The sequence below is a fragment of the Felis catus genome, chromosome A3 (genome assembly GCF_018350175.1).
Source record: "Felis catus isolate Fca126 chromosome A3, F.catus_Fca126_mat1.0, whole genome shotgun sequence".
In the NCBI taxonomy this organism is placed as follows: domain Eukaryota; kingdom Metazoa; phylum Chordata; class Mammalia; order Carnivora; family Felidae; genus Felis; species Felis catus.
The window spans coordinates 121,959,246-121,973,019 of NC_058370.1; positions in this window are offsets into that span (position 1 = coordinate 121,959,246).

A 13,774-nucleotide genomic window follows, 5' to 3' on the forward strand; every position below is an offset into this window, starting at 1 on the left:
ACCTGGCACATAATAAGTGCTCAATAAATTTTAATTCCCCTTCTCCCTTCTCCTGTCTCCAATTCAATCAAGTATTATGATAGATGTATTTCCTGTTCAGTGTAAAGCTTTATAAAGTGCATATAAATCAATTAAATAGGGCAATGCAGTAATTGATCATGTAACATTTATTTAAGAGATCCTGGGAGAGGGGGAGAAGATTAGGGGCTCGTGGAAACCTCTAGAGAGACCCTAGGAGAAGTCTGCTCAGATGGGTTTCCTGTGACACGGCATGGGCACTCACTGCCATAAATTCTGTGAGAAAGGACACGGTGGGGTTCAGGACTGTGACTTACAATTGGGAGTTTCTAGGTCCAAGAGTGACCTGAGTGGTCCTTCCTGCCCCTGTAGGAAAAGGCAAAATGATCAGAGGAGTCAGAGAAATGGCCATCTGACCTGTCTTCTTTTTTTTTTTTTAATTAAAAAAAAATATTTATTTTTGAGAGAGAGACAGAGACAGAGAAAGAGCATGAATGGAGGAGGGGCAGAGAGAGAGAGAGAGTGGGAGACACAGAATTCAAAGCGGGCCCCAGGCTCTGAGCTGTCAGCACAGAGCCCAATGTGGGGCTTGAACTCATGAACCGTGAGATCATGACCTGAACTGAAGTCAGATGCCCAACAGACTGAGCCACCCAGGTGTCCCTGACTTGTCTTCTAAGTGCAAGATTTGTGAATGAGTTATCTCCTCAGTGAATGCAGAAGATAAGCCAGATATGATTCAATTGAAATTTCTCACCACTTGTCTGCTGTGAGGAGGGAGGCATGTTTGCAGGCACCCTTCCCCTCTAGCTTTCAAGCGTGAACCTGGGAGGGGGCAGCATCCTTGAGGCTTTAATTGGATAACTTTAGGAAATGCCATTACTGGGGGCAGGGAGGGAGGTGTGCCACAGACAAAGTGAAAAGAGATTGGGGTCAATAAGGAATGCTCATTCCGTGGCCAGAGAATGGCGTCCAATGTGATTCAGATTCTAGGCAATCCTGAAAAAACCCTACACCGTCTTTTTCCCCGGGGAAGGTCAGAGGAAATTCTGTTTGCTCACATATGGTTCCTTGCTTCTCTGTACCCTCGCTGATCCATGTTTTAGAATGGAATTTGGAGTAGGCATTCCGCAGAAAGAGCCAGTCTGCCATGTGAGATTGTCTCTGCCATGCTTCCAGATCAGGTTCAAGGACTTTCCTTTGACAAAGCATCGCTCACCTGCACTGTCCTGTGCTTCTCCCAGGGATGAGGCCAGAGCTGTCGCGGGGGGCTAGGACTCTCTCTCTCTCTGTAGTTTGAGAGTGATGCGAGACAATTCTTCCTCTGTTCCTTGCATTTTTGCCCATCTTGGCCTTTGTTCTTGATTCTGTCTTCTGGGATATTTGTGTAGCAAACAGCCTTAGAAGATACAGATGGTGTCTCCCTCTGGGGTGATGGGCAGTAGCAAGTATTTTTACTGTCCAACACAATGAAGATAATGTCTCCCTCTAGGACCAAAGTCAGACAGGCTGTTGCCCATTTTAAAAAGTTCAGGTTTCCTAAGCTTGGATCCCCTTAGCTATGAAGCAAACCCACTGTGCCTGCAGCATCTGCCTGGGCCCCTCCACGCTCCCCCCTCCCGGGACCTGGGCAGGCAAATGCGAAGCTCCTGCTGCTTGCTGGACCCTGTGGAGTGCAGGGCTGTGTTTCTGGCCGGGAGTCTCATGTCTTGTGCCCACATCCAGAACACTGTGGCAGGCTAACTTGGTAGCAAGCAAGTAGGATAAGACCAGGGACCGTCCACAGCTCTTGCTAGTGATTTGTCACAAGAGACTAGTGACTGTGCAGGGCTGTGGGGCAAGGGTGCGTCCACTCATAGGAGGCCAGTAACAATCTGGGCAGTAACTTTCCCAGACAGGTCTCTCTGTCTCTGTCTCTGTCTCTGTCTCTCTCTCTTTCTTTCTCTCTCTCCTGGCCTCCCCCGAACCTCCCCCATTAGTATTTTTTGCATCTCTGTGCCTTGTGAGATAGCTGCGACTTTTATCTTTCCGTCTCTCCTGGAGGTGGATCTCTGGGCCCCACCAAGCTCTGATGTCCTTGACTCTACAAGGAACGGTTTGCCTCAAGACTTCTGGACCACTCTTCCCCTCCCACTCTGCTGCCACCCCCTGTCTCCCACAGGCGTGGCCTGGGGCCTCTTCTTTTAATCCTGTCCTCCAAGGTCCACTTGCTCACATGCGTGGCAACCCTGTTCTTTGGTAATTTTTGTTTTGGTAGTTTTTCCACCCTCAGGGAGTGAAGAATGTTCTAGAGATGTCGGTGCTGAGGGCAGACTTGCTGGAGAAACTTGTGCTAGGCATGTCCACTGTCCTGCCTGGTCTCTTCACAGCTCGCCTCAGGTTGCAGGAATGTGAGTGCCTGTCTTTGGTGTCAACCACTGGGAGCCTCTGGCAGGCAGGGCCTGGGCCTGCTTGTTCTGTGCACGCCCCCTCCACCACCCGGTACCCACCACTGTGTCTAGCACTCAACGGGGACACACGGTGGCTCAGCTGGATAGATTCAAAGCTGTTCTGGAATAGGCAGCTGGCACTGTCTCTCACTATTTCTTCTCTATCTGTACCTACATCATCGTTATTCTAGAAACTATGTTATGCTGTAGAACCTTTCTTTTTTTTTTTTTTTAATTTTTTTAATGTTTATTTATTTTTGAGACAGAGAGAGAGCATGAACAGGGGAGGGGCAGAGAGAGAGGGAGACACAGAATCTGAAACGGGCTCCAGGCTCTGAGCTGTCAGCACAGAGCCCGACGCGGGGCTCGAACTCACAGACCGTGAGATCATGACCTGAGCCGAAGTCGGACGCTTAACCGACTGAGCCACCCAGGCGCCCCTGTAGTACCTTTCTTAATCTGCTCTTCCTGTTGAAAAATACTACTCCTAGAATCATGATGAAGCAATGGACCAAGGAGCCTTGTTGAGCATGCCCAGCCATGGGTCCAGTCATGGTGATGCTGCTTAGAGCTGTGAGCCCACTTCTGCAGGGAGAGGGGGGGAGTGAGTGACAGGAGCCAGATGCGGTGACTCATCAAGGTGCAAGGGAGTGCAGCAGAGAGGTCAGCAGGCTGGGGAGGTCAGGAGAGGCTTCCCAGGAGAAGGGACCCCTCAGCATTTGTCTATAGCAGACTGGAAGCCCCCGAATTTGGTACAGTAGTTGCTTCTTGAGGGAGGCAAAACTTAAGGTGGTTTTGCATAGATCTGCTTGCACTTTTCTCAATGTCTAGGAAGATACTTTTGGGTCTTTCCCTCCCCTGGGCCCTTCCTCAGTCATCCCAAAGGACAGACAGTTGCAGTTGCTCAGTTTTTTTTTTTTCCCTTTTTCCACAAAGAGCCGTGCATTTCACTTGTTTTAGGTGAGAAAAGATTCTCCCTGTTTAATGGATGAATGGAATGTATGGATTAAAGAATGTGAAGAATTCTGGAGGCTTTCAGTCTAGACTATTCTTAGGGTCCCTCTTGGTATTCATTCATTCATTCATTCGACTCAGTGAGTATTACTTAATGTATCTCTACTCTGCGCTGGACTCTGGGCCAGGCCTTGTGCTGGGTGCGGGCAGATAGTGGCAAGCAAAATTCTTGGGGAACTTGCACGCAAACAAGGGAGACAAACCAGCAATAAATGCAAACTGTTATCATGCTGTGCAGGAGAAACGCAGGGTGCTCTGAAAGCAAATAAATAAGACCTGTCTGAAGTTGGGTGGCCAGACATGGCCTGGCTATGGAAGTGACATTCCCGCAGAACCCTAAAGAGTGAGCGGGACTAGCTGGGTGAGGAGAGGGAGAGGGGTGATGGGCAGAATATAGCGGGCTGGGTGCGACACTGCAAGGACACAGGCAGAGGAGCACAGCGAGTGCAGGACGAGACGAAGCACAGACAAAACGTCAAACCAGCTCAGAAAACAAAGAGTTCCTTAATCTGAGGAGGACCCGAGAAGTGGGTGATGTAGGTCTTCCTGTGTGATAGGCACACTGAGTTTCTTGCCCTCTAGCTGGACCCAAGCTGTGGCTCCCCTGGGGTGACACCACGGAGGGTGCCGGGGCTGTGAGACAGGATGATGGAAAATCGCAGGTGGTTTTCCAGGCCCCAGTAATCATGGGCTTCTCATCCCATCACCTCTTATCCTACAATATACATTTTTGAAAATGCTTTGTCAGACTGCACTCCCTGGGCTCAGCTACCCCCCTGGTGGAGTCTTGGATTAAGATGGCACCTGCCCTGAGTTGAGTCTGAATCCCGGCTGCAGAGTTCAGAGGCCGGAACAACTAAGACACGAGTCAGAGGGCAGAGAGGCATCTGTCGTGCAGGTCACGGTACGTGGTACGTGGCAGCTCTCTGCGCCGTGGTCGGGAGAAACTCATTTAACGTTTTCTAACATTTTCCCAAGTGAACGAGCGGTCTGTGGGTGCCACGAGAATGCTCATCTGTCAGTTGTGACAATATAACAGAGTGTACATTATTTATGCTAAAAATAGTCTGTACGAAAGATGAGGCTCCAAAGGCAGCACCAATGAAATCCGAAGCTTCTGCCAGACCCCCTTCCCTCAGAGGTGATTGACAAAGTAATTTTCCGCTGTGCTTTACTGAACCAAGAGCACACACCGTGCACACCAGCAGCCTTTGCAGCCTGATGAAATCACTCAGGACCCGTTTCGAGGCCTCCTACCCAGGACGGTCCGTTGACATATCCCGTCTCTGTGGTCCCTCTTTAGGATGGTAGAGTCCAGAAACAAGGGTGGCTTTGCTTCAGCACAGAGCATGGGAACCTGGTGGCCTCTGGCTCCGGGTTAATTATGCCCTCTCCTGTGCCTGGTGAGGGAAGGAGCAGAGGGGACACAGACAGGGGACTCTGGGCACCCGAGTCCTCCTTCTGCTCCCTCCATCAGGGCCATGGTCGTAATAGCTGCCATTTGTTGAGGGCCTACTCTGTGTCAGCCCTGTGCTGGGCGCTTTATCTGGATGATCTCATGTCTGAAGCAGTAGGTACTACTAACATCGGAGGAACTGAAGCTTCTCCAGGACTCAGACGGGAATTAGTCGCTCCCGCAAGCGTCCCAGCGCAGGGACCGGAGAGGTCTGAGTCTGAAATGAGGGCTGGAGGCTGATTTGTTTTTCATGGCCTCAATGTTGGGAGCCAGAGGAGGTGGTGAGGATGGTTTCCAGGGGGAGAGGGCAAACCGACGAGCTCCAAATGCTTCTTGCACATTTTTTTAAAAGGCTGATACTTGCTTTTAAATTTAGCCACATCATCCCCAAATCCCCGCAGTGTGTTTTGGATGTAGAAAGTGGGACAGAGAAGCTTCCGTTTCAGTTAATGTGAGAGAAGACCAGCTCAGGCAAGCTGTCTTAGCCCTGGGGCTGCCAAGAATACCAAGAGGCACACAGTAGGTGCTTAGTTATTGGTGGAATTAATTTGAGTTGCTAGTTAGGGCTGCACGCCTGCCCTCCTGTGTGTTTCTGAGTGTGGTAATGGCTCTCCCTTGGTCTCACATGTGCAGAATCTCACGTGACCCTGTTAGGTGGATGCTTGTGACCAGGGACCACCTGGCAGCTGTTGTCAGAAGGAACCTGTCTGGTTTACTCAGAGGCCATGACCATAGATCTGAGGCCATTGAGCACTGGGGTCAGGCCAGGAGTGTGAGGCTGGGCCATGTTGCCTAAAGATCTGCTCCTGCTCCGAGCATCTGTAGTTCAGGGTCTCATGGGAGCCAGACCCGCAGTCTCTTCTTAATGTTGCTTTTGGGCAAAAAAAAAAAAAAAAAAAAAAAGGGAGGCCCGTCTGCTGGCTGTGGGGAAAACCCCGTTTTGATGTTTCCCTGTTCTCCAGGAGCGAGCTTGTTTGTGGGAGCAGGAGGGCCAGGCAGGCTTTCTTTAGAGGCTGGATCTGCCTTCACCCTGTGTTTGTCTGCTGGCCACAGATCACAGCCTGATTGGAAGTGACTTTCCCCCAGGCGCTCAGTGCAGGCCTATTAGGCTGACAGTCTGCAATGGGCTGGGAGAGGCCCCCAGTTAGTGTCGCTTCCAGGTAGGCCTCTCGCTGCCCTCTTGGGCCGTATGGCAGATGCTCCCTGCCACCTGCATGTGCTGGGTCCTGTGCCAGGCTGAGTGGGGGCTGCCTGGAGGGCTGGACTGAGGCAAAGGGCTGCCCTCGATGACCTCGGAATCCAGACAGGAAGCCTGTCTGGGCACAGCTGACCCTAATTCCAAGCAGGGGGCTCTGATGAATGGAAGTCCTGGGTATCATGGGGCAGCTGAGCTCTCTTAGCCCAGGCTACCTGCCCCAGGCTAGACTGGAGACTTCCATCAGGCCAGGAGTTCCCAGGTACTTCATGCTCACTCTGTTCCAGCCGTCAGTCGGCCTACATTAAGCACCACTGTGTGCACTTTTGCCAGACCCCAGGACAAGGTGGAGATAAGCGTGAGGTCAGAAGCCCTGCCTTCTAGTCCTGGCCCTGTTGTCAACCAGCTGTTTGGTCTTGAATAAGTCTTTCTGGGCCTCAGGTCCCCATCTGTAAATGAGAGGAGTGGACTGTAAGATTTCTATGAGTTCTTCTGTGTTTGATATTCTAGTTCATTCTCATTCTTTCATGTCCTTTCTCCTACTCCTGCTTCCAGAACCCAGCGTGGAATTGATCACACAGTTGGTGCTTGGTAAATGCTCACTGGCCAACATTATGCACAGCAGCCCAGAGCTCTGAGTGCAATGGTCCTTCAGCCTTACTTTCTATCTCCTAGAGATCCAGGACTGGAGGGCACACCCCCTGCCCTGCTAGAAAATAGACCATGCTAGTTTATGGGACTCTCAATTACTCACTTAAGGATGCCTACTCTGTCCATAGGGCTGGTTGGGCTGTAGATGCAGGGGTGAAAGAGACACCCACCATTTGGTATCCTTGGGCATCCCAGGAGGAAGGCCCAGCTCTTGGTTCTGTGAGCACTCTTCTCATAGACTCTGGTAGCATCACACTCGGTTCAGGAGACATTTATGTCCTGGGGCCTCCCGACAGTGCTCTATCTTCCAGAGCACATATTCAAGGTCTTTGCTAGGCTTTCAGCCAGCAGCAGGTAATTGCATAGACTCCTGTTACTTAAAGCAACATCAGCATCACCTGGGAGTTTTCTAGAACTGCAGGATCTCCACCCCCATTGCAGACCTACTGAATCAGAATCTGCATTTTAACAAGATCTCAGGGGATTTGGGATCCACAGTAAAGTCTGGGATTCCCTGGCATAGACCATTCTTCCCAGGCATGATGCTCAGGGCTCCAGCAGCCTGTCCATAGCCCATGGCCTTTATTAGCTTTTTAGGTGGCAGACTTACTCTGGCTGAGGTCTGCAGGGGAGGCACTCATGTTACCAGCTCTTCTGAGAGTACCAGGGCTGGGTGTTGACTCCCTCTGGGTCTGTCATTGTTGAGCACAGCTCACACAGAACCCCCCCCCCCCTTTGGACCCTCACACTCACTTATTTGCAGAAAGGCTTCCAAGATTTCAAATCGAACAAATTAAAATATCTTCTTAGGAAAAAAAAAATCCCTTAGACTATGCCTGAAAAAATTCGATTCAGCCTTTTCCTTATGCATGCACACACACACACACACACACACACACACACACACACACACACAGAAATAAAGCCTTAAAAAAAGACATTGTCGGGGCGCCTGGGTGGCTCAGTCGGTTGAGCGTCCGACTTCGGCTCAGGTCATGATCTCACGGTCCATGAGTTCGAGCCCCGCATCGGGCTCTGTGCTGACAGCTCAGAGCCTGGAGCCTGCTTCGGATTCTGTGTCTCCCTCTCTCTCTGACTCTCCCCCATTCATGCTCTGTCTCTCTCTGTCTCAAAAATGGATAAATATTAAAAAAAAAAGACATTGTCTATATTATGGGTTCTTAACCAGGGTCTGTGGTTAGGGTTCCTGGGGGAGTCTATGAGCCCCTGATTTAATATATGGAATATGTGTTTATGTGCATTTTCCTAGTGAGAGAGGGTCCATGTTTTTCCAGATTCTTGAAGGAGTCCATGACCTAAAAAAGTCAACCCTTGGTCTCGGTCCAAGTCTGTTTCTTGGGATTTATTTAACACCTTGCTGTTGGAGACAAGTCAGGGACCAACTGAAGGTCTTTATGAAAACAATGTCTATGCTGCCAGTTAGGCACGACTTCTCTTCCCTCTCTCTGCTCCTCTAAATTTCTCTTTGTTCTTCCTATTATCTCTATCAAGGGCTATTTTCAGGGCTGATTGGAAACGGAGAGTGGGTCTGGCGGCACAGCAACAGGAGAGCGTGTTTGCCGGAAAAAGCATGGGCTCTAGTTGAGAGCAAAGGCAATTAGCCCTCAGAATTGGCCCATATTCCTTCCTTTCCTTCCTTTTCCTTTTTTTTTTTTTTAAACAAGTGAACCAGTGAAGCCATTTCCAGAAAATGGCAAAGAGCAGATTCAGGCCTGCAATTTCCGCATCCCTGCCCAGATGGATGTTCTGGGACAGGCGCCATGTCACTGTGCTCTGGACTGGTCTGGGCGTTCTGGTCTCAGGGTGTCATTCTCTCTTCAGCCTCCAAGGGCTTTTCTGTGCCGTGGGTGGGGGATACTTCTAGGGTATGTCTGTCCCCTGTGGCTGTGAGGCCTGTGCTCCTGGGGAGAAGTGAGCCCACCATTCTCAACACTGTTTGCCCCCAACCCCCCTGCTCCTTTAACCCATGTGGCTGCAGGAAGGACACTTCGGACATTGATGCTGCAGCCAGAAGCACTTCCAAGGATCCCCAGCCTCGTTCTTCCTTCCTAGTTCTGACTCCGTGGTGGCCTGACCTCTTGTTTTTGGGTGCAGATGGCCGGCTCCTCACTCTTGAAGGTAGAAGTTTAGTGTTCTGTGTTTGTGGCATAGCTCTCCTGAGAATGTGGCACTCATTTCTCCCCACCTGTCCCACCACTTCAAATCTTCCTGGCCGCTCCCAATAATCACCCCCTTAACCCAACCCCGGTGCCCTGCTAGGTCTTGCCCATTACAAGGGGAGACTCAGTCAACACAGAGTCTTTGCTTCAGCCAATTAGCTTTACTTACTTCCCCCAGGCACACCTGTGATCCCTATGTCTGCTTCTTGGCCAACCCATTTACCACCTTCCTGACCTTTCTACTCAAATTCCATCCCTTCCAAATCCCACTTTACCCAGCAATGATAGCATTTCCCATCTGGAATGCATTTGCCCAACCTCTTGTCAGCCCAGATTCTTCTTTCACTTGCTTGAGGACCTTCCAGGCTCTGAGGCTCTCTTTGGGAGGTGACTTACTTCACTTACACAGCCTGTTCCAAAGCTGGGTGATTATCAAGTCTTCTTCATGTTGAGTTGAGGTCTGCCGTGGAGTCTTCTCTGCCCTGATACATGTCCTCTGAGGCTGCATGGTGGGTTGAAGCACAGGCTTTGCAATACATAGAGTGTGGACTTTGAATTTTGGCTGTCTTATTTACGGGCTGTGTGACCTCAGGAATGTCACTTAACCTCCCAGGCATGAGTTTTCTCGTTGCAAATGAGGCTAATAATAATACCTATTTCAGGAGGTAGTTGTGAAGACACAGAGTGTCTTTGAGACACCGAGTGGGTGTGCATTCCAGGAATAGTAGCTCTTGTTGCAATTTTACTTTCTTCCCTTAAATGTCTCGTTTGGCCTTAAGTTGCTCTGATTTCATCTCATTTCTCAGGTGTGTATCTGATACACTCACCTAGATGGAGCTCTTGGAGGATAGGGTGGCATCTTCATCGCTATCCCCGCCCCACTGTGTTGGCAGGGTGGGTGCACCATACATGTTCATCAGCGAATGGATGACTGATTCAAACCAACAAGAAAACATTTGCTCTGTAGGTATTTGAATCAAAGAAAACTTGCAAATACTTCAGATTCAATGTTGACTAACCAAGCCTGGTGGGTTTGCACCTAACGGGGCAGTGATTATTCCCCAAATCAACTCTTAACTCTCTGCCTGGCTCTGAAAAGGCACAAAAGTAGAGCTGAAAGGGTGCCTGGCTGGCTCAGTCAGTAGACTCGCAACTCTTGATCTTGGGGTCATGAGTTTGAGCCCCATGTTGGGTGTAGAGCTTACTTAAAAAGAAATAGTTGTGCCAAAATAGAGCTTAGTCCCCTGAAGGAGGTGGGGACACTCCAAGCACTGTCCTAAACAGCACTGCATCCCAAACTGTGGCAACCATCCATGGGTAGCCTGGCAGCAGGTGATGGCACTGCCTGTCCGAGAGCCAGGGGGGTACTTCGGGATGCAGCCAGCCCCTCCCTGCGTTGGGGATGGGAATGGGAGGTATGGGGAGCTCTGTGGAAGAAATGCTGCGGGCAGGGTCAGCGGACAGCTCAGTTGACTGCAGCACCACCAGGCCGTGCACGCTATTGTCAGAAGCAGGTGCAGGGAGTCAAGGGCCCGAACAGTGGTTGGAGGGTACCTGCCTCCAGCTTCTCTTACATGCACCATACTTACCATGGAGCATCTCAAAGGTACCTCCCTGGGCTGCTGAGACACACAGAAAACCACGCTCCAGCAGGAAGCTGCCTGGACCAGTACTCTTGCTCCTTAGGTCTCCTGGTGCCTGTTTTTCTCCAGGCCCTGGGCTGGCTCTAGCACTTGTGATGCCTGTGAGATTCTTCGGCGCTGAGTCTTATTAGTGTCTGAACCTCTGGGAGTGTGCTTCCCGAGGGAGAGGAGGCTGTGGTTTTACTTCCATGTGATCAAGGCAGACCGTGGGGAGGAAGAAAGTATGGGATTAAGGACTGACTGCTTTAACGAAGAGAACGGATCGTTCATAGTTTATGTGCCACCCAGGCCTCTTGCAGTGAGTAGGTTTGTATGCGACGAAAACATTTCCTTTTATTTTTTATTTATTGTAAGGGAATTTGGATCAGGGGAACATTAAAATTGGGGAGTGAAATGCAGAAAGCAGAACTCACAGCAAGGCACAACCTTGAGCAAGCGCTGCTCACAAACCAAGGAGGGAAGCAGCTCATTAGAATGTGGCTCGCCCTGGGTTCCTGGATGCGAGGTCTCTGTTCCTCTCGCGGGACTGCCTGAAAGGAAAGGGAAACAGCTCAAATTGGGCAGTGGTTCTGAGAACGAGCCATGTTCACTGTTCTCACCTGTTACGTGCCTGCCTGCGAGGGGCTTGTTCCCCTGGGTAGACACGTCAGCCAGGCCTTTGTAGTGGGAGGCTGGAGAAGGCCCTTCTGCTGACCAGACACAGGGCACACGCCAAGGGGCTGGGAACCCCAGCCAGAGGGGCAACCTGGGCCCCAGCCTGTTTCTGCCCTCGGAGCCTCTTGCTTTGGCCCCAGTAGCTCCTCTAGTGTGAAGGGAAGCTTGTTACGATGGAGCATGCTGGGAAAGACCTCAGAGAGGGCCTGAAACAATGGGAGGTCATTGTTCAGGACGAGGAGACCCATGCTAAACAGACCAGCGGGGGAAGACCTGGCGGACAGAGACTCGGGAGTCTCGATGAGGGGCTTCTCTCGGGGAGGAGAGGGCAGGAAGGATGGTGAGGCTTGGCAGGTCGTTCCCCCACTCTTTCTTTATCCACCACCGAGTGGAGAATACAACAAGGAGCTCTCAGGGAGTGTGGCAAGGGCCCTGGGGCTCTGAATTTTGCTGCTTCAGGAGAGCCACTCGGGAGGGAGAGCAACAGACTGCACAAGGGGTCATTGAGAAGCAGATATTTACTGTGTTAGACCACTGGACTTTGGGGTTGTTTGTTATAATAGTGCGTCATGGCTGATACAATGCTTAATTCTGCTTCAGACTTCAGGGTGTTAGCCCAGCACTATAGACATGACTCATTCATTCAACAAGCACTGTGAGTGCCAGTTGTGTGCTAAGCAGGCAGTGAGGGGGCCTGATGAGCCTAAGCAGACAGTGATAGGGAGGACTTCTGAGTAACAGGAGAGGGTCATCGGGATAGGCAAGCACACACCGGGCCCAGGTTCCAGGTGAAAGACATTGATATTGGTTTGTTCGGCTGCAGGTCTGTGCCTGTCTACTGTGGGTGGCAAGGGCTGGGTGGTGTGATTAGTCCGGCCATCAGACTTTAGGCTTTATCTGGTATCTTTGGAAGATGTCACATGCCACAATCAGCAGGTCACCCTGGCATTTGGGGCCTAGATCCCCCTTAGAGCCACTCAACAGAAAAGAGGACAGCTTTCCCTGCTTTTTAAATGATAAATGCACTCCGTTCACCCCCTTGGCTTTACATGGGAAGGGAGAAGTGTGCATTAAGGAAAGAGATACCATGATATCCTCAGCACGTTCAGCTGGAAGTGGTGAGGACAGGCCAGGGGAGGGTTTTCAGTGGTTGACCAGGTGCCCCGTTCAGAAGCGGTGCTGGCTGTGGGCCGTGAAGGCGCTGGCACAGCCCGCCCCCACCAACCGAGCTTCCCACCAGCTTCTCCCAGGGCCACCCCGGGGGTTGCACCACATACATCTTTAATTTTTTCAATTAACAACAATAGAGAACAAATGGAGTGGAGTTTTAATTATTCATAATTCATTTAGGAATGAAATCTTTGTAAACTAAAGGAAGGGAAGGAACATATTACCTGTTCTTAAAAAAAAAAAAAAGCAGTGAAAGAGGACAGGAAACCAGCTTGTGGAGATGCTTTCTCTAATGCTCTCGCCTTGGGCCGTGTGGTTAGAGACAAGACAGGTAAGTGGCAGAGAAGCACCTTCTGTGCTGGACGGCCAGAGGGCTGCCTTCCACCCCTACCCTGGCCTGGACACCGCCACATTGTGTGATGGCCGATCACTGTCCTTCCTGTTCACGTGAACTGTCCCTGCCAAAAGGCTTGAACTGACCAGGACCACTGGTACAGAGTCATCGGAGACCCTGCATAGTGACAGGTATTCACAGAGCACCTTCAAGATGTGCACATGCAGTGGGTTCCAAAGGGGCACTGACAGGACCCTTGCCTGCTCAGAACCTATGGGAAGGTCGCCCAATAAACATGTGCCTCTATATATACACATATGTCTACATATTAGATGCAGACACATGTACCCACACATGGCAGCCATGTTCCCTTGGTTGGGAACCAACCCTTGGCTGGGTTGCTTTGGGTTGGGGAGATGGTGGAGGGGGTGGAGGAGATTGAAAAGGTAGTTGAGGAGAGAGAACTGTATTAGATCCCTAAACATCTAATGTGGGGGGAATGGGGTCAGTCCTGCCATAGACAGGCCTCCCACACTGTTCTGCTCCAGCCCTTTCCTTCTAGAAAACCACCCAGCCTTGGAGGTTGGCCACTGCCACAGCACAGCACAGCACAGAGATGACATGGCAAAGGACACGATAGATATGAAGACTGAGAGTCACAGCTGTCTGAGCCCAGAAACAGAGATATTGTTTGTGTAAAGTACAAGACATAGGTTCAGAGACTGAGTCACAGACCTCAGAAGGTACCTCAGAGGCAGAGCCTCCCAGTAAGGCTAGGTGCAGGCCAGGCACAGAAAAGCTGACGGCACCAAAGGGAGCTCCAAGGAAGCCATGGGCACCATCTACCCAACGTACAATAAAGCCACAACCAGTAGCCAATGAAGCCAGATGGAGCCGGGGCAAGGTCAGGGACACCTCTTCACTGCCACAGGTGACCAGTCATAGTGGAGGACATCTGACATCTCTCCCACCTCCCTCCCTGACTTCTATTTCCAGAAGAGAGCTGAGAGAGACAGGTCAGTGCCCCTCT